At 39.1% G+C, this 22043-nt stretch overlaps 1 long non-coding RNA gene across 1 annotated transcript in view; it reads right to left on the minus strand.

Moving 5' to 3' along the window:
* The window catches only part of LOC105513283, a 308187-nt gene that overhangs the window by 97441 nt on the left and 188703 nt on the right, over positions 1-22043 (minus strand). The window contains exon 3 of the long non-coding RNA XR_001001981.1: positions 20516-20658. This is a non-coding gene — a long non-coding RNA (uncharacterized LOC105513283). The remainder of the gene's footprint in view (positions 1-20515; positions 20659-22043) is intronic.

A 22043-nucleotide genomic window follows, 5' to 3' on the forward strand; every position in this document is an offset into this window, starting at 1 on the left:
AACACATTTTCCCACACAACCATAAACTAAAAGAGAAAGATTCATTTCTATGACTTTGCTGTAAATAAGTAAAAATGGCAGATTGCAAAATATCTTTGCTTATGTAATCAAAACATAATAAAGAATAACATTTAAATATCTCAAGTAGAGAGAATATTTTTAAATGAAACTGAATTTCTATTTTTGCCCAATCTGGCAATGACCAGTGGCTTCTATCCTATGATTTCTTGACTGAAAAATTTATTAGATAGAATGTGTTCCTATAAGGAATACTACAAAATCTGACATGGACTTGTGAAGTTAGTATAGTTAATGATTCACTACCACACTGCTTTCAAAAATCAAGAAATACAAAGACAAGGTAAGAGAGTGTAGGAGAGAATTTAAAATAATTTCCCCCAAAATTCTCCCTATTCCTCTGATATAGAATGAAGTCAATAATGTCATGGAACTGACTTGAAACTGACCAGGCATCTATTTCAGCTTCATGGTTATTAACGGTTTTAAGAGTAGAAAACAAACGTGAAAAACAATGATAGAAACATGTTGGGGAAACAAATTCCTGGTTTGGAATTGTTTCCTCCTTCTGTGTCTACCTCCATGGAGTGACTTTAGGTGGTATGACCTGACTGGGGTGTGCAGACCTCTATGCAGAGCACTCACTTGGGGAAGCTGGCCCTTGGCCCAAGGAAAGCTGTTCAAAGATCCTGACTGAGGCTCCAATTGATCAATAGATGAACACTGCTGATGCTGAGGACTGGATAACCCGGGAGACTTCTGCTCAAGGACCTATAGATTAACCAAGACTTCATGTCTTATTGCAGAGGGGATAAGAGGGGAAGGCAGAGGCAATGTTCTGGCTATCAGACCCTAGAAACTGCTCAGCCCCTAATAAACACAACTCAATACTTTCTGTGCCATCTTGGGTTTCAAAATATTAGCCTCTTGGAATATAGAAGCTATTTTTCCCATTCTCCCTCCCCTTTTCCTAATTCAGAATTATCCTTCTTTCCAAATCATAATGGCATCACTTCCTCAATTGTCTTGAATATAATTTTTTCCCAAAACTAATCCTAGCTGTCATTCTTACTGTCTTCAATCATTCATACAATAAATATTTCCAGAGCACCTACCATGTGACTGAATTTGCAAGACGGGATGCTGAACAAGACAGGTGTGGTTCTTGTGTTCATTAGGGACAGGGGAAAGGATGAGTGCCCTGAAGTGCAGTGAACAATGACCCACAGCCCACTTCTCAATACACGATGGCTTATTGAAGAATGTATCATACAATGAAAGACCTTGGTAAACATTGAACCTCACAAAGTGAGGTTCTAGGGAGAGGCAAGAATTATATCAGAATCACAGGAGGAGATTTTCCAAGCTCCACAAGCCCATCCGCTCCCACTCCAATTCCAGCGTTAACCTCACCACCCCCTCTCCTGCCCAATATAATGGAAACATTTGTATTTTTCCTTCTTAGCCATTTTTTGTCTCTGCAGTCTATAGTAGGGTAGGTGAGGCTGATGGTGGGGAAAATAGAATACACTTTGGGCTTTGCATTTCCACAACTGATTCATGACAGCAGAGGCAGGCACTTGAGAACAAGAAAAAACAAAACTATTGGAGATTTTGAAGACTTGGTTTTGAATTACAAAAGATAAATTCTGGAAAATTCAGAACAAAACATTCATGGAGTGGGAAACATTTCAGAGGAAACTGGCTGTGCAAAGAGCAGCTTTCCTACCACTTGGAGAAGAAATAATAATTGTAAGAGCTTGCATGCTGTGAGGACCTGAGAAGCGACTTGGCACACTGACAATGCTATCTCTTATAGGACCTTGGTAGCGTCCACACCAGAAGTCACAGGTGAGAACTGGAGATTTCAGAGAAAAAGAGCCCATTTCCTGGCTTTCCACAATGTGGTTCAGACACTGCACCACTCACAACACAGCCCTGAGTCCAACATGATGCCAAACTGTAAGTAAAAGGGCTGAAGGAGGAATATAGGTGCAGTTCCCAAAGCTGTGATTTCTGCAGGGTGGTACGTGGAAGAGTCAAGAGTACCTAAGAAGGTACACAATCCCAATGTGCATACAAAAAAAGTCACAGAAGTGGTTGAGAAAAGGGGTTACCACTCACAGTTCCAGGTCAGAGGATATAGAGTGAATAAACCTTCCATGGAGGGAAGACCAAAGACCAAATGGAAGGAGACCCCCAACCCTGTGACAACCAGAGAGATCAGAGGAGGACAGGAAAATCATATTTTCTTTCCTTATGCCATACCAACCTGCCAGGAACTTCAGGGAAGCAGAAGAAGCGATGAAAATTCCGATTACACTGAATTTTAGACCAAATTTAGATTTTAGTTTCGATTTAAACTAGAAGTGAATGTTGTCAAAGTGATAACATTAAGTTTTCCATTAAAAGCAGAAATAGGAACTAGAGAGTGTTAAATTCATTTACAGAGATAGAAAGTTTCAACTTTGCACATTCAAGCCTGTGGACTATTATTATTTATAAATAATAATACCTTTTATATTGGCACAGAAGAACAGATACTCCCCAAGCAAATTTATTAACAGGGAATTGCAGGAGATCAAATTCTAAGAGACACACCATAAATCCAAATTATCTTCTTTCTCAACACTTCTTTGAAAAGATCACGGTAAACTTTAATACAAAGATAGTAATGGGTGATCAATTCAAACATTTCATAAACCACACTGATTCATCAGTTCAGCTGAAGTGTATTGGAGGGTTTTTCTCATTGTAAATTTTTGTTACAAATAAATAACCCTTAGCAATTAATGTTATAATGGTATAAGCTAAGTAATAGTTTCCAAGCTAAAGAACGCAGATGTCTTCAACCAACCTTCCACCACAGAGCTTCCTGTCCCTCTCCAGGCTGTGTGTGTCCCTCCGACACTGCAGTCAGCCAGCATGCTGAGATACAATACCGGAAATCCACACACAGGCTCCCATCATTGAGTTGGGCAAGCCAAACAAGAGAGACACTTAAAACCCTCTTTGATATAAATAATAGCTTTTATTAATTCAGCCAAGGAACCTAACCTTTTTTGCAAGTCATGTTGCCTGGGGGACTCAAGTGGAACTTACTCCCAACTAGACTCACCAACTATTTGATCCAAATCTTCCTTCCCACTCACACACTAACCTATCATTGTGCTGTTTTATTATGATTATCCACTTAAATTTTGCCTGGTTAGATATAACTCATTATTCAATTTGTCAAGAGCACTTTGTCAGCTAATCTTCATCTAAATATTCACTTCTCCCAACCTGAGTCCATTTTAAAATTTTATCAGCATGCCATTAATATCCACCTCTGAAACACTGATGAAAATAATGACTTGTAAAGGGTAAAGACAGAGACCACTCTCAAGTATGCAGTTGACCTCATACTCATGCCTCCTTTGCATTCTGTTTTCAAACAGTTATGAATTTCACTCAGAGTACTGGGAACCAACCTGCATCCCTTCTTACCGTTCTCAAAGATACCATGAGCGACTTTGTCAGATTCCGGGCAAAGTTGCAATGTGCTGCACTTCTGTCATTCCTTAAATCTCCTGATCTACCAACTCTATGCTATTCTTTCATATATAGTTTCAGCTCAAGGATAAAAGGCATTGACTATTACTCTAAGGTGAAAACAAGGACTGTTGGGTGGAATTCCCAGGCTCTTCTTCAGACCAGCCTTGGGAACCATGAACTGCCCAGAGAGAAGACACAGGCTATACACAGAGGTTAACCAGAAAATAACACATTTGGAAAACTAGAATACATCCATATGTTAACAGGAAAAGTGCAACGGGAGAGAGTGAAGAGATTTGAGGGTAGAGAGAGATAAAAGGGGCCAGACCTTGTAAGTCATGTTAGGGAATATGGACTTTATCCTGAGGACAATGGGGAATGATTGACTGATATTAAAATAAGAGAGTGACATGATCAGATTTACATTTTACAAAAATGACAGAAAAAGACTTTTCTGGAAACTCCTGCTTTGACAAGGAAGTGGGAATAGCTGACCTCTAAGGTCCCATACAACGCAAAGTCTTTGGTTCTATTGCTTAGCTAATCAGGAAACTCAAATAAAGGTTATCTTTGCCTAGGAAGATTTGCACTTTTCCTTTCCTCATAAAATTGTCTGGATTCATCATTCCCATTGTGTGTGTGTACATGTGTGTGTGTATTTGCAGGGCTTGGTACAGCTAACATCACAGTATCCTAGCATCCTTGCATATGAAGGCAGAATAGGTTCTCACTGTCACTACACGCTTCCTGCTCAGCAAGTCATGCTGCTAGGAACTGAAACAATCAGTGAGCCTAACTTATAAGTTGCAAAGTACATGAGTGCCAACTACCAATGTTGAAAAGAAAATCAAGGAAGTGACAAAAATTTGATAGAAACTTGATTAAAATTTCATTATTATCTAGCATCATGCTGTACAAAAAAAAAGTAACAGATTATTAGATGATCAACTCAGGATTCCTTAAACCACTTGTTAAGAAAAATTATCCATAAATTGTAAACAAGGACAAAAAATACTTGCATATTATTTCAATGTCACACTCAAACAGTGTGTAAGAGGCTCATTTGGGGATTACTTATTTTCTAAAAAAATCTACCATGACTTGCCTTTGCTATTTAAAATACAAACTAAGGGTTCATGCTCTGTGAAGTTCCATGTTATTTTACAGAAGCAAAATTTTCTAACAGAAAAAAAAAACCCAAATTCTGTGATTTATTATCCTACTAGAGATTTACTAGTTTGTTTGTAACCTAGCAATCTAATTTAACATTCCTTTATTAAATTGCCTATAAATAGCTCCTCAAATGCTCTTTGAACCAGCTTAATGATTTTATTTCTCTCATTAATTAATGAGTTGAATAATATATTTGACACATGCTCATTCTGTATTAGTATTGAGAGCCCTGTTTTAACTTTCTGAAAATTATGCTTTGACATTCTTAGCACTAAATAACTTAGTGTTATTCTCCACTGTACCCTGTCCTCCTGCTCAGTTTTAAGGTCTGAATGTTGCAGGCTCATATTTTTCACAGTGGGTCTTTCCTCTCCTTCCTTTCTTTCTTTTATCTTTTTGTTTAGTTTGTTTGTTTGTTTGATGCCATTATCAAGTAGAGCAGGCCTGGGCAGATTGGCGCATCCCATTTCTGGCATCTTAGAAAATAACATATATGAGAAAATATTTATACCTAGGGCAGAAGAAAATTAGAGATATATTTTTGTCCTTTTAGCCTCTTCTCTCCTCCATTGTTACTGCTGAAAATACTCCAAAGGCAAGAAAATATTTCATAGAAATGTCTTCTGAGTTGTGAGAGAATTCTTGTCTATTTGAACAAATGGAGTAGACCCTTGAAAGCCAATCAGAGTGCCCCTTACTGCTTGGCCAGTGTGTAAGGATTTGGAGCTGCTTATCTGTGCTGCCATGTCCTTATTGCTACGGGTTTCTTGTTCTGCGCAATCGAGGTGATGAAACCTGGTGCTGAGTATGGCTGTAAACTTGTTCTTTGGGTGGTAGTTCACGACAAGTATGTGTAAATCAATGAGAGAAATAAAAGACCACATTAGTAAAACTTGCTGAAAATGTAACTAATACGTGAAACAACCCAAAGTTTTTGTTTTGTGTCCTGTGGAGATTTATTATGCTTTCCAATGAAAATAATCAGTGATGTATACATGACCTGGGACCTAAAAACTGAATTTTCCACACCACTTTGAGACTTCTGGTTTTTTCCCCCATTTATAAAAAAGATTTAATCCCCCAACCACCAAAAAAAAGTACAGAGAGGAAATGAGCAGCCCTGGTTCATTACTATCATGCTAATTCCACAGTTATGTTGTTCATTTTATCTAATGCCACTTAGAATCACTTGGTTTTCTTATTTTTTGGTTTGGAGACGGAGTCTCTCTCTGTCTCCAGGCTGGAGTGCAGAGGCATGATCTCGGCTCACGGCAACTTCCGCCTCCCGGGTTCAAGCGATTCTCCTGCCTCAGCCTCCTGAGTAGCTGGGACTACAGGCCCCCGCCACCATACCCAGCTAATTTTTTGTATTTTTTACTAGAGACGGGGTTTCACCATGTTGGCCAGGATGGTCTCAATCTCTTGACCTCATGATCCGCCCGCCTCGGCCTCCTAAAGTGCTGGGATTATAGGCGTGAACCACCACACCCGGCCTACTTGGTTTTCCTAAAGTCTGTTAGCTAAGTTTGTGCAGCTTCTTAAAAATACAATATTGGTTTTAATAACCCAGATTTGAGATTATTTTGGTTGTTAGCATAAATTTCATCTTTTTTCATGTTAGAAACATTTCCTGTTTCAAAACCATTCGGCCAATAAGTATTGTGCTGTTCTTTTTGTGGCTTTTACAGGATCTGACAACTCGAGCAGCTGCCATCAAGGTACATTACGGCACAAAGGACGGCTCTCAAACATCGGATGTACAGAGACTACCATTAATATTGCAGTGTGTGTCTTTTGTATTAAGTTGGTTTCTGAAAATATCTCTGACAGATGCTGCTAGGCCAAAGTGCCTCCCACAGCTGCAGCTCTGGACAAATCCGCGGTGGATGTTCTCCGCTAACAGTCGTCTGGTCCCTGTGACAGTGCTCACTGCTTCACTGCTGCACTCAGGCGGTGTGCTTGGTGGCAGTGGCCATGGGCATGGGAGATAGGGGGCTGGGCTGTGCAAACTGCTGAGCGAGAACCATCCCTGTGGCGGCGCCTCAGACCCAGCACCCAGCAGAGCAGCAGCCGGGAGCTGAGCTGGCAATGGAGGAAGGACGCTGAAGGGGAATGGTTGCCTGGTGTTTAGTAAATGAGCTCTCTGAAAATAATCTGAACGGGGAGAAGGAGGTTTCTTTTCTTGTGATTTTCTGGGATTCCATTTATTCATATAATTACTTCACCTCATTTAAAAACAATGGTAGGGGCTTGGGGGAGGGCTTGAAGTGCTTCAAGCCGTGCCCCTCTGAACATATACCCAGGAAACAGTTTGCCTTTCACTGTTCTCATTTCTGTTTAGCTCCCAAACAATTAAACAGGAGCACATTAGCTCTCCTAGGCTGAGTCTGCACCCACAGCAACAGTCAGCTCACGGTGAGAGAGGGAGAGACGACGAGGAGAAGGTTCATTAACCTTTTCCATGCCCCGAACAGCTTGATTTCAGCCGAGACCCAGTATGGCCCCAAGAAGTGGAGGGTTCAGAGTCCTTCCCAATGGGCCCTCCTGCCCTATCGTTCACCTGCCCTCTCGGCCCAGAAGGAAAGCGGTGGACCCTTCTTCTTTCTAGAGCTGCTCATGATTCCTATTAATCAAATGAGAGGAGCAGAAAATATGGTCCAAACAAGCAACACATGCAGCCCCACATTTTTAAGATACTGTTCAAAAAGGGATTATCTGTTCCCTGTAGATGGATTCAAAGACAGCAAATTGCACGCTCAGAGAGCACAGGGTACAAAGTGCAAACAGGTCATTTGGATTAATATCTATAAGCCTAAAAAGACAGTGAACGAGAGAAGGGTTGTTCTGAAGCTGCAGAAAGAAGGATGATTTTGTTAATTCAGCCAGTGTTTTCTAAGCACTTCTACATGCTAGGAGCTCAGAACACAAAAATGAACAATAACAAGGCCTGGTCCCTGCCTTTAAGGGGCTCATCGTTTAATAGATGAATATGTTAATGGAGTGACACTGCCTTTAAATAGCATTTGTGTTCTAGAGTCAACTCTTACGACAAAAAGTGTAACAAATCCTATGCAAAATTTCATTTGGAAATCCTTTAAGAAGGAGTCTGGTTTTCCTTCATGTTGGAAAAGATCATTCTTTGGTTAGGACGCTGGTGAAGCAGTTAGCTGTCTTGTATTCAGGTTTCATGTTGTGTGAAAAAGTAAAATATGTAAACACTAGATTCTTATGTATAGGTACCCATGAATGAAAGTCTGAGAGACTCACGTCTCCCAACTTAAACCCACTGCTTTTTCAACAGAAATGGTTTTTATGTCAAGTGCCGCCTCTGTTCTCGCTCACCCTCCTTCTTGATCTATTAATCTAACCCTGTCTTCTTGACTTCTTTCTAGCCCCTGCCCCACTGCCATTGGTTTATAGGTCAAAGTGCTTGAGTTAAAGGCATAGAAGGTGCAAATATTTCAGACCTCACTTTAAACAATTTGGTAAGTGCTAAGCAGGATAAAAGATAAACCAAAATATTGTAGAAGATGATTCTAACAGCATATCCAGGAGCTAACCTGCTCTGCATTGATGAGTCTAGCTATCATAATTCCAAAGGAACACTATGCTTGAGACCAAGAGCACTACTAACTCCAGCATCACCAAGGAGACTACTAAGTCCTTGCTGAGGCTCCACCCTACCCTCTCCTTCTCTCTGACTTTGCACTCCCAACACCACGCAATTGTGGCAAGCCACAGGATGCCCACCATTACATGCTAGGAATTCTAGCAGAGAGAGTCCTCAGTTGCTCTAATGCCATATTTGAAGAAATTATATGTTAATTTTTTTAAATCCTCTCTCAATAATTCTAAGATGTGGATGGTTCCAATCTTGTTGACTTAAAATTTATAGTTCTAGAAAAAAATCAGAGGATTAAGATGGTGGATAAGAGGCAGGACTAGCTTGAAGCTCCCTCTTGGACAGAAAGAGCATTGTGTGGAGACCCACATCATGAACTTTTTGCTCTAACAACTACCACAGGAACATACCAGGAAAACCAAGAGAATCCACAGACCCTTTGAAGGAACTGGATCGCTGCTGCAGGCTCCCTGAGACACTGAAAAACTGTGAGTCTTCTTACTTTCTCAGCTGGGAAGCTCATGGTCTGGGACAGGTTCTCAGCCCTGGTCAGTGGCTGCCTGGAAATAGACTCGGTGCTGTTGTCAGGGTACCATGGGAGTGAGACCAGCCTTTAGGACTGCCGACTGCAGGGGAGCAGGGTGAGGCCTGTGACTGCTGGCTTTCCCCTACTTCCCTAGTGACCTATATGACTCAGCAGAGGCAGCCATAATCCCCCAGGGAACATAACTCCATCGGCCTGAGAACCATACCCCTATCCTCCACAGCAGCAATAGCAAGCCCCGCCCAAAAAGAAGCTGCGTTCAGACACGCCTATCCCTGCCCCACCTGGTGGTCTTTCTCTACCAGCCCTCATAGCTGAAGACAAAGGACATAATCTCTTGGGAGCTCTATGGCCCTGCCCACCACCTAAGAAGCACAAATACTTAACCAGGTGTCCCTAGGGCAAGTTTGCATCCTCCCTATACAACTGCAGCTGATGCACTCTTGATTTCACCACCTCCTGGCTGGAGGCCAACCAACACAAAACTAACACACTAAACAATAGTACAACCAAGGACCTTCACAGAGTTCACTTCTCTCCCCTGCTACCTCCACTGGAGCAGGTGCTGGTATCCACAGATGAGAGACCTGAAGACAGATCACATTACAGGACTCTCTGTAGACACTCCCCAGTACCAGCTCAGAGACCGGTAGCTCTGCTGGGTGACCAGACCCAGAAGAGCGAAACAATTACTGCGGTTCAGCTGTCAGGAAGCCCCATCCCATGGGACAAAAGAATCTGAACAGCAGCCCTTGAGTTCCAGATCTTCCCTCTGACATAGTCTACCCAAATGAGAAGGAACTAGAAAAACAATTTTGGTAATATGACAAAACAAGTTTCTTTAACACCCCCAAAAATCACACCAGCTCACCAGCAAAGGATTTCATCTTGACTTGGTAAAGATGAAATCTCTGAATTGCCAGAAAAAGAATTCAGAAGGTCGATTATTAAGCTAATCAAGGAGGCACCAGAGAAAGGTGAAGTCCAACTTAAAGAAATCAAAAACATGATACAGGATGTGAAAGAAAAAGTCTTCAGTGAAATAGATAGCATAAATAAAAAAACAACCACAACTTCTGGAAATCAAGGACACACTTAGAGAAATGCAAAATGCACTGGAAAGTCTCAGCAATGGAATCAAAAAAGCAGAAGAAAGAACTTCAAAGCTTGAAGACAAGGCTCTCAAATTAACCCAGACTGTCAAAGACAAATTAAAAAGAGGTTTAAAAAATGAGCAAAGCCTGCAAGAAGTTTGGGATTATGTTAAATGACCAAACCTAAGAATAATTGATGTTCCCAAAGAAGAGAAATCTAAAAGTTTGGAAAACTTACTTGAGGGAATAATCAAGGAAAACTTCCCTGGCCTTGCTAGAAATCTAGACATCCAAATGTAAGAAGCCCAAAGAACACCCAAGAAATTTATTGCAAAAAGATCATCGCCCAGGCATAGTCATAACGTTATCTAAAGTTAAGCTGAAGGAAAGTATCAAGTTGTGAGGTAAAAGCATCGGGTAACCTGTAAAGGAAAATCTATCAGATTAACAGCAGATTTCTCAACAGAAACCCTACAGACTAGAAGGAATTGGGGTCCTATTTTTAGCCAGCTTAAACAAAACAATTTTCAGCCAAGGATTTTGTATCCAGCAAAACTAAATTTCATAAACGAAAGAAAGACACAGTCTTTTCCAGATAAACAAATGCTGAGAGAATTTGCTACTACCAAGCCAGCACTATAAGACTGCTAAAAGGAGCTCTAAATCTTGAAACAAATCTTCAAATACACCAAAACAGAATCTCCTTAAAGCATAAATTTTACAGGACCTATATAACAATAACACAATGAAATAGCAACAAGGTATTCAGGCAACAAATAACACGATAAATAGACTAGTACCTCACATCTCAATACTAACGTTGAATGTAAATGGCCGAAATGCTCCACTTAAAAGATACAGAATGGGCTGGGCGCGGTGGCTCATGCCTGTAATCCCAGCTCTCAGGGAGGCAGAGGCAGGAGGATAGCTTGAGCCCAGGAGTTCGAGACCCGCCTGGGTAATATAGCGAGACCCCGTTCTTCACAAAAAGGAAAAAAAAAAAAAAGATACAGAATGGCAGATTGGATAAGAATTCACCAACCAAGTTTCTGCTGCCTTCAGGAGACTCACCTAACATCTAAAGATTCACATAAACTTAAGGTAAAAGGGTGTAAACAGATATCACATGCAAATGGACACCAAGAGCGAGCAGGAGTAGTTTTGTATCAGACAAAACAAACTTTAAAGCAATAGCAGTTTAAAAAGACAAAGAGGGACATTATATAATGATAAAGGACTAGTCCAACAGTAAAATATCACATTCCTAAATATATATGCCCCTATATATACACAACTGGAGCTCCCAAATTTATAAAACAATTACTATTAGACCTAAGGAATGAAATAGATATCAACACAGTAATAGTGGGGGACTTCAATACTCCACTGACAGCACTAGACAGGTCATCAAAAGAAGGTCAACAAAGAAACAATGGACTGCCAGGCTGACCAACATGGTGAAACCCTATCTCTACTAAAACTACAAAAATTAGCCAGGTATAGTGGCACATGTTTATACTCCCAGCTACTCAGGAGACAGACAGAATTGCTTGAATCCAGGAGGTGGAGGTTGCAGTGAGCCAAGATTACACCACTGCACTCCAGCCTGGGTGACAGAGCAAGACTCTGTTTCAAAAAAAAAAAGCGAGGGGGGGAGGGGACTCAAACGATAACCTAGAACAAATGTACTTAACAGATACTTATAGAACATCCTATCCATCAACTGCAGAATATACATTCCATTCATTAGCACATGGAACACTCTCCAAGACAGACCATGTGATAGGCCACAAAACAAGTCTCAGTAAATTTAAGAAAATCGAAATTATATCAAGTACTTTCTCAGACCACAGTGGAATAAAATTAGAAATCAACTCCAAAAGGAACCCTCAAAACCATGGAAATATGTGGAAATTAAAGAATCTGCTCTTGAATGATCATTGGCTCAACAATGAAACCAAGATAGAAATTTTAAAACTCTTTGAGCTGAATGATAATAGTGATACAGCCTATCAAAACCTTTGGGATACAGCATAGGCGGTGCTAAGAGGAAAGTTCATACCATTAAATGCCTACATCAAAAAGCCTGTAAGAGCACAAATAGACAATCTAAGGTCACACCTCACAGAACTGGAGAAACAAGAACAAACCAAACCCAAACCCAGCAGAATAAATGAAATAACGAAGATCGGAGCAGAACTAAATGAAATTGAGACAAACAAACAAGCAAAAATACAAAAGGTAAATTAAACAAAAATCTGGTTTTTTGAAAAGATAAATAAAATTGATAGACCATTAGCGAGATTAACCAAGAAGAGAGAAAGCTCCAAATAAGCTAAATTAGAAATGAAACAGGAGATATCACAACTAATAGTACAGAAATACATTATCAAGGCTACTATGAACACCTGTACATGCATAAGCTAGAAAACCTAGAGAAGATGGATGAATTCCTGGAAATATACAATCTTCCTAGATTAAACCAGGAAAATATAGAAACTCTGAACAGACCAATAACAAGCAGCAAGATTGAAATTGTAATAAAAAAAAATTGCCAACAAAAAAAGTCCAGGACCAGATGGAGTCACAGCTGAATTCTATCAGATATTCAAAAATTTGGTGCGAATCCTATTGACACTATTCCAAAAGACAGAGAAAGAGGGAATCCCCCCTAAATCATTCTATGAAGCCAGTATCATCCTAATAACAAAACCAGGGAAGGACATGAAAAAAAAGAAGACTACAGACCAATATTCCTGATGAACACAAATGCAAAAATCCTCAACAAAATATTAACAGACTGAATCCAACAGCATATCAAAAAGTTAATCCACCATGATCAAATGGGTTTCATACCAGGGTTGCAGGGATGGCTTAATATACATAAGTCAAAAAATGTGATATACCATATAAATAGAATTAAAAACAAAAATCACACGATCATCTCAATAGACACAGAAAAAGCATCTGGCAGAATCCAGCATTCCTTTACGAGTAAGACCCTCAGAAAATTGGCATAAAAGGGGCATACCTTAAGGTGATAAAAGCCATTTATGACAAACCCATATCCAACATTATACTAAACAGGGAAAAGTTGAAAGCATTCCCCCTGAGAACTGGAACAAGACAAGGATGCCCATTTTCATCACCTCTATTCAACATAATACTGGAATTCCTAATCAGATCAATCAGACAAGAGAAAGAAATAAAAGGCATCCAAATCAGTAAAGAGGAAGTCAAACTGTCGCTGTTTGCTGATGATATGGTCCTATACCTAGAAAACCCTAAAGGCTCCTCCAAAAAGCTCTTAGAACTGATAAATGAAATCAGCATTTTCAGAATACAAAATTAATGTACACAAATCAATAGCTCTCCTATACACCAACAGCAACCATGCTGAGAATCAGATCAAGAACTCAACTCCTTTTACGATATCTGAAAAAAATAAAATACTTAGGAGGTGAAAGACACCTACAAGGAAAACTACAAAACGCCAGTGAAAGAAATCATAGATGACACAAACAGATGGAAATATATCTCATGATCATGGATGGATAGAATCAATATTGTGAAAATGACCATACTGCCAAAAGCAATCTACAAATTCAATGCCATTTTCATTAAAATACCACCATCATTCTTCACGGAACTAGAGAAAAATAATCCTAAAATTCATATGGAACCAAAAAAGAGCCCACATAGCTGAAGCAAGACTAAGCAAAAAGAACAAATCTGGAGGCATCACTTTATCCGACTTCAAACTATACTACAATGCCATAGCCACCAAAACAGCATGGTACTGGTATAAAAACAGGCACATGGGCCAATGGAACAGAATGGAGAACCCAGAAATAAAGCTGAATACTTACAGCCAACTGATCTTTGACAAAGCAAACAAAAACATAAAGTGGGGAAAGGGTACTATATTCAACAAATGATGCTGAGATAATTGGCAAGCCACATGTAGAAGAATGAAACTAGACCTTCGTCTCTGACCTTATTCAAAAATCAACTCAAGATGGATCAGAGATTTAAATCTAAGACCTGAAACTATAAAAATTCTAGAAGATAACATCAGAAAAACCCTTCCAGACATTGGCTTAGGCAAAGACTTCATAACGAAGAACCCAAAAGCAAATGCAACAAAAACAAAGATAAATAGATGAAACTTAATTAAACTAAAAAAATTCTGCACAGCAAAAGAAATAATCAGCAGAGTAAACAGACAACCCATGGCGTGAGAGAAAATCTTCACAATCTGAATATATAACAAAGGATTAATGTCCAGAATCTACAAAGAACTCAAACAAATCAGCAAGACCTAAATAATCCTATTAAAAAGTGGGCTAAGGACATGAATAGACAATTCTCAAAAGAAGATACACAAGTGGCCAATAAACATATGAAAAAATACTCAGCATCACTAATTATCAGGGAAATGCAAATCAAAACCACAATACGATACCACCTTACTCTTCTAAGAATGTCCATAATTTAAAAATCAAAAAATAATAGATGTTCATGGATGTGGTAGAAAGGGAACACTTTTACACTATTGGTGAGAATGTAAACTAGTATGGCCCCTGTGGAAAACAGTATGGAGATCCCTTAAAGAGCTAAAAGTACATCTGCCATTTGATCCAGCAATCCCACTACTGGGTATCTACCCAGAGGAAAAGAAGTCATGAAATGAAAAAGATACTTGCATATGCATGTTTATAGCAGCACAGTTTGCAACTGCAAAGACATAGAACCAGCCCAAATGCCCATCAATCAATGAGTGGATAAAGAAAATGTGATATACATATACATATACGTATACATACCATGGAATACCATTCAGCCACAAAAAGGAACAAAATAATGGCATTCACAGCAACCTGGATTATTATTCTAAGTGAATTAACTCTGGAATGGAGAACCAAACATCGTATGTTCTCTCTCATAAATGAGAGCTAAGCTATAAAGAGGCAAAGGCATAAAAATGATACATTGGACTTTGGGGATGCAGGGGAAATGGTGGAAGGGGGAGAGAGATAAAGACTACACATTGGGTACAGTGTACACTGCTCAGGTGATGGGTGCACCAAAATCTGAAAAATCACCACTGAAGAATTTATTCATGCAACCAAACACCACCTGCTCCCCAAAAAACCTATCGGAATACAAAATAAAGTTTAAAAAAGAATAAAACCTACAGTGCTGTTAAAACCCAAAGGAGGGAGTCAAAAATTCTGCCTGAAGGATAAAGAAAGCTTTCACAGAATTGATGATTTTTGAACTAGCCTTGAAGAACTGGTTTGGAGATAGACTCTAAGTAGGCAGTGGAGGAATCATTACTGGTGGTGGTAAAAGGGCTGGAGCAAAAGGTCAGAGGTGTTCTTCTTTATCAAAGAAGTAAAATCAGAAAGTAAAAGAGAGCTGCCTGGACCATTATCTTATCTCCTCTTTCTTCCCATTTTACTTGTCCTGAATCTATTACTCTTATCACCTGTCCAAGGCATGTTTCTCTATTCCATGGTTTATTCCAGCAGAAGAAGCCCAAACTTTATACAGTCTGTCTAATTTCATGTTCCTTGTTCACCTGGCAAGTAGTAAAATCACGTACAGTCCTGCACCACCTAATAATGTTTCAGTCAATGATGGACCACATATATGATTGTGGTCCCATAAGATTATAAAACCATATTTTTACTGTACCTTTTCTATAGATAGAATGTTTAGATACACAAATACCTACCATTGTGTTACAATTGCCTACAGTATTCAGTACAGTCACATGCTATACAGGTTTGTAGCCTAAGAACAATAGACTATACCATACAGCCTAGGTGTGGAGAAGGCTGTATCATCTAGGAATGTATAAGTACACTATGATGCTCGCACAATGATGAAATTGCCTAACAATGCATTTCTCAGAAACTTTTCCCATCATTAAGCAACACATAGCTATATTTGTTTATTTCAGCTGAGGTGTTAAAATTGATAACATCTAATGCTTTACCCCTTCCATCGAGTTTTCCCCAGTCTGTTCTCTGCCAAATTAATCTTTTCCGGGTTTGTGTTCCCTAGTACTTTGAAGCTTTCATGTAACACTTAACCACATGCTGTCCTTACTCATAATGTTTTGACCCTTGTTTGTCTCCCCTACCAGGGATAACTTTCCTTTGGCAGCAGAGACATATTCATAGTTAACTGTTTATGTTTAACTGAACTGAATCAACCTTTTCACAAACAGAATCTTTTGTGGGAAAGTAGAGAAGAAAAAATGCGAAGATGTGTTTTTATTAATAAGTGATGACATGATGAAAATATTGGCTTCAGAAGCTGACTGTTTCACTAGCTTTGTACGATCCACATTTTCAGTAGGCTCTGGTTTTTTGTTTTTGTTGTCTTTTTTCATTTTCAGAGATATGTCTTGATACAATGGAAGGGTTTACTACACCAAGTATAAAACCTGCTCAAAAGGCTGGGCTACACTTTATAAAACCTTCTGATTTTCTAATGCATTTTATTTTTGGCAAACACTGATAGAAGTTATTGTTTTTGAAAACCCAGAAGCTTCTTTAGATATCAGGTTGTCTTTACTATTCAACATTGCAATGATTTAAGTACAAATAAACTTAGGTCATACGGATTAATTTTTCTTTTAAAATGCATGAGGGTTTGAACTGTTACGGTCCTATATTATTGTACTTTGACTTTTTCATTGAAAACAAGGTAGACAGACATAAAGTTGTTAATGTATTCTAGGCAACATAAGATTTATGTAGCCTTATCTATTTTTACTTAAAATACTTTTCAATTTTTGGTAACATAATTAGCTGATTGTTAAATTCATTAATTTATCCAATAAACCTGTATCAAATGCCTTACATAAAGCTTCATTATATGTTACATCTCAGCCTTCTTCTCCCCTAACTAGAAAGGATGAATTAATCTTTCTTCTCAGCATCCATTTTCATCTCTTAAAATGTTGTTCTTAATTCTTTTTTTTTTTTTTGAGACGGAGTTTGACTCTTGTCCAGGCTGGAGTACAGTGGCACGATCTCGGCTCACTGCAACCTCCACCTCCCGGGTTCACATCATTCTCCTGCCTCAGCCTCTCAAGTAGCTGGGATTGCAGGCACCTACCACCACGCCCAGCTAATTTTTTGTATTTTTAGTAGAGATGGGGTGTCGCCATGTTAGCCAGGCTGGTCTCAAACTCCTGACCTCAGGTGATCCACCCTCCTCGGCCTCCCAAAGTGCTGGGATTACAGGCGTGAGCCACCAGGTCCAGCCTTTTAATTCTTAATCACAGTCTTCATCTTCAATTTCATAGCAAAAGATTTATTGCAGAAGAGTGACCTAATTCCTCTTTTCCCTCAAAATCATTTTATAAAACCAGGAACTTTCTCAGGATCTATGAAGTCTCCTGGAAATCTATGGTCCCCAAATTGAGAAAACAACCTTAGAAATGACTGGCATGTATTCCAAATGCAGGGGGAAAAAAGTAAAGCTATAACTCCCTGTTTGGGCAAAGATACACAGATTCAGGCAATCTCACTCATTGTTGGTGGCTGTTATAATTGATTAATTTCTTTGGAAAGAGACATTGGATATTAAGAACTATAAAAATGTTGATATAGCTGTATGTTCTCTTTCTCAGGTGCAAAATTAACCTGTAAAAATTTTATAACGATCACTGAAGTCAGATTTTTACCATGGTGGGCCCTGGCTCTTCCCCCTAGTGGCACGATCTAGGCTCTTCAATCTTTCATTGAACTGTTACAGTATAATTATTTGAGAGGTAGAGATGATAAAGGATAAAGCTGTTCAGATATTATTTATTAGTAGTATTGATTATTTACATGTAGCCTCATTCTCAAAAAGATTTCAGGCTGCTTTCAGAGATATGTGAAGTATAAAAGTAAAGAAAGAAACCAGGATTAATGAAAGATGATAATGGAAAAGTAAGATGAAGCCAAAACCAAGTTGAGGACAACACAGTAGAGCCTTAAATTTGGAATTAAGCTTCTTACCAGATAAGCAAAAAGAAAAGGCATTCGCAATATCTGAGAGAAACAATTTACTTACTGGAAGAACTGTAGCCCTTGCCTGACACTGAATCCTGAGAGAGATTTGCACATGGTCTTACTAGGAATGAGGAGACTGGACTATACCGCATAGGCACCTCCACTATCTGCTCCAATCATTAAAAAGCAACAAGAGGCCGGGCGTGGTTGCTCATGCCTGTAATCCCAGCACTTTGGGAGGCTGAGGCAGGTGGATCATGAGGTCAAAAGATTAAGACCATCCTGAACATGATGAAACCCCATTTCTACTAAAAATACAAAAATTAGCTGGGTGTGGTGGTGGGCGCCTGTAGTCCCAGCTGCTCGGGACTACAGTGAGCCGAGATTGCACCACTACACTCCAGCCTGGGCAACAGAGCAAGACTCTGCCTCAAAAAAAAATAAATAAATAAAAATAAAAATAAAATAAAAAAATAAAGAAAGAAAAGAAAAAAGAGAAAAAAAAAACAACAACAGCTCTGGAGCCCAGAAGCCTTGAGGGCGTGTCCGTCTTCACACAGAAGCTAAGAGATAGTGAGTAATGTTTGAAATTCCTGTTTGTTGGGAAAAAAATGTGCCTTGTTTTCTCTCTGCCTCTTTGTTATCCTAAAATTTCCATACCATTGAGATAAAAAGAACCAGTATACTCTCTAGCCCAGACAACTTAAGCCCCCCTTGGTCAGACCTTTGCATATTAAAGTTAAGAATTTAAATTTAATAATTTATTCAAGGATTTGTTTCTTTTCTAACTTTAAATGGTAACTGGAAACAAAAGGCTAGCTAGCTTGAGAAAAAATTATAAAGAGATGGTGGAAGTAACATTTAAGTAGAGATACTTCAAACCCACTCGCATTGCTGGCACAAAAGTTCTTTGTTATCTATGTGATGTTCATTAGAAGAGGAACAATAATATTGGCTCTGCACCCATTATCTTAACTCCTTCTACATTAACCAAGCCATGATTAAGAACCCAATGTCCAGTTTATGGTTCTGCTAAGTAAACCACAGGAAGAGGTAGGAAAGTAGATTGTTGGCATGTAATGAATGCTATAATTAGGCTATGAGGAAAGGAATCTGGCAGTCTTTATCCTGAGAGAATATTTAAGTCTGGGAGGACATGGCATGGAGGTGTTCATCATCAGTGATGGACTGTGAGGTGAGATGAGAACATTCTATGGATTTAGATGATCCCATGTGAAAGTAAGTCCCAGCTTGGCCACTTTATTATTATTTATTTTATTATTATTACTGAGATGGAGTTTCGCTCTTATTGCCTAGGCTGGAATGCAGTGGCACAATCTCAGCTCACTGCAACCTCCACCTCCCAGGTTCAAGTGATTCTCCTTCCTCAGCCTCCTGAGTAGCTGGAATTACAGGCACTCAATCACACCCAGCTGATTTTTGTGTTTTTAGTAGAGATGGGGTTTTCATATTGGCCAGGCTGGTCTTGAACTCCTGACCTCAAGTATCCACCCTCGGCCTCTCAAAGTGCTGAGATTATAGGTGTGAGCCACCATGCCCAGCCTCAACCACTTTATATATGAGGTAACTACTCACACTTGTTTCCTCATCTGCAAATTGTGGGTAATAACACTTACTCAGTCGGTGCATTGTAGGAATGAAATAATCAAATATGGAAAACACCTAGGAATAAGTGCTTAACATGCTGTAAATGCTCAGTAAGTAGAAAAATCAAGGTTTCTAGAAGAGAATAAAATACAAATTACCTTCAATTGCAGGGAAAAAGACTTTGGTATGGTTAAATGACAACTTCATAACTAAATGAGGAGAGGAGGGAATTATTGGTTCTGTCTGGTTAATCACCATTGTATACCAAGTACCTCACACAATTCCTGGCCCACGGTAGCAGGTCAATAAATATTTTTCTTTTTATGTTTCCATTCCTTTCACTTTGTTTCCCCTAGTATTAACATTATATATCACCCTAATACAATTATCAAAACCAGAAATCATATGTATTTTTGAGTGAATATTGAATATATTTTTAAATAATCAAAAATAGGGTAATTATCCTTATATCTGGGATTATTCCTTCAGGAAACACAAAACAGGAATAAAAAGTCTCTGAGTCAGAATTTCAAAATTGCTTTTGAGAATAAAAAACAATCCTTTTCATTAAAGTGGGGGCTTTAATGCAGACCCAGTGAGGTGAACTGCACAACTACTGCACATAAAATGTAGGAGCCCAATATTTGATCCTTTCGATTCATCAGAGTTTTGGGCTCAAGAATCATGGTGAGAAAATGAACTTCAGCTTAGTGAGCAAACCAGGATTTACAACAGCAAAATATATAGGTGCAAATTATGTAGAGCATGAGTTATTCTTTCTTTTGTGAACAAAGGACATTTTTCATAGCATAAGTCTTTGTTATGAATATCTCTATATACTGCATAGACATTTTTCACACCCCCACCAATTTTGTGAAGAGACAGTAAGTCAGGGAGTTACCTAATTTGTGTCAAAAACAACGAAAAGATGTGTCAACAAGAGCATTTTTTCTTTTTTCCATTCCAGTGACAGGTTAGCACTCCAACTGTTGCTGATCTGTTGGAATTTCCTGTTTCCTCTTTCATTGAAATGTTTTCTCTTTTCTGTTGAAATAATAAATTGGAACCAGAGAGGCAGGGAAGGACATGACAACTCGGGGCAGCAAATGGCATCTAAAACAATTGTCCATGGTATACAATGGATGTAGTAAAATCCATCTATCCAGACTCAATAGAACCAGATTTTTTCTTAGAGATTCACAATAATAACTAGAAGTTAAAATCATAAGATTTAGATCATGATATGAAACAAATTAACTTATGCCCAGTTTAGTTTTGGTGTTAAATGACATCTTTAAGAATTGTTTGACCGTGAATGGGATGAAGGGTAGCCTTCTGTCAACCAAAATAAACATTTCCAAACATTCTAGATCAATAGATGATTCTTCTGTGTATCTTTTTTCTTCCCCCTCTTTGTTCCTCCTGCTCTCCCATTTGCTTTCCTTTCCTTCTGCAAGATTGCTTTCCTGTCATTGCTTCTTGCACCCCAGAAACTCTGGAGGGACACCTTGATTGTCACCGAAAACTCACCTAAACATTTGTTCACAGACAATGTGCTCAGGAGAAAAGAAGCAGTGGAGCTGTTCTCCATTTAGTGCAGTGTAGAGAACATCGCCCTAGGGGGAAAAAAAAAAACAGCTGGAGCTAGCCACCATTCTACCAGTAACTTTTTATGAAACTATGGGCAAAATGTTTAAAAGTCTTGAGGCATAAGCTGCTTTTCTGAAAACTAGAGATAGTGATCTCTCCTCTGTCTGAAGCTCATCTCTTGAGAGTTTTACAGTTATAATTAGAAAGGATCCTCCCATACCTCTGTTCTTTTTTGACAGTGATCTTAGACTCCAAAAGCTGCTCTGTGGAGCCTGCAGTCAGTTGTGTCCGTGAGCAATCACTTTAGTCACCCCCTGACTAAACACGTGTTTCCAGAAATGTACTCTTTATTCAAAGGCTTCTTCAAAGAGTATCTAACACTAACTCAGATACATGGTATTTACTTGCTTTGAGTAACTCTTCAGTACTTCTTCTAATATGGTTTGGCTGTGTGCCCACCCAAATCTCATCTGGAATTGTAACTCCCACAATTCCCGTGTGCTGTGGGAGGAACCTGGTGGGAGGTGATCGAATCATGGAGGCCGATCTTTCCTATGCTGTTCTCATGATAGTGAATGAGTCTCATGAGATCTGATGATTTTAAAAAGAGGAGATTCCCTGCACAAGCTCTCTGTTTGCTTGCCACCATCCAGGTAAGATGTAGCTTGCTTCTCCTTGCCTTCTGCCATGATTGTGAGGCCTCCTCAGCCACGTGGAACAGTAAGTCCATTAAACCTCTTTCTTTTGTAAATTGCCCAGTTTCGGCTATGTCTTTATCAGCGGCATGAATACAGACTAATACATCTCCCTTCTCAAAAGAACAAAAAACAAAAAAAGAA

Source organism: Colobus angolensis, unplaced genomic scaffold (genome assembly GCF_000951035.1).
Source record: "Colobus angolensis palliatus isolate OR3802 unplaced genomic scaffold, Cang.pa_1.0 Scaffold228, whole genome shotgun sequence".
NCBI lineage: Eukaryota > Metazoa > Chordata > Mammalia > Primates > Cercopithecidae > Colobus > Colobus angolensis.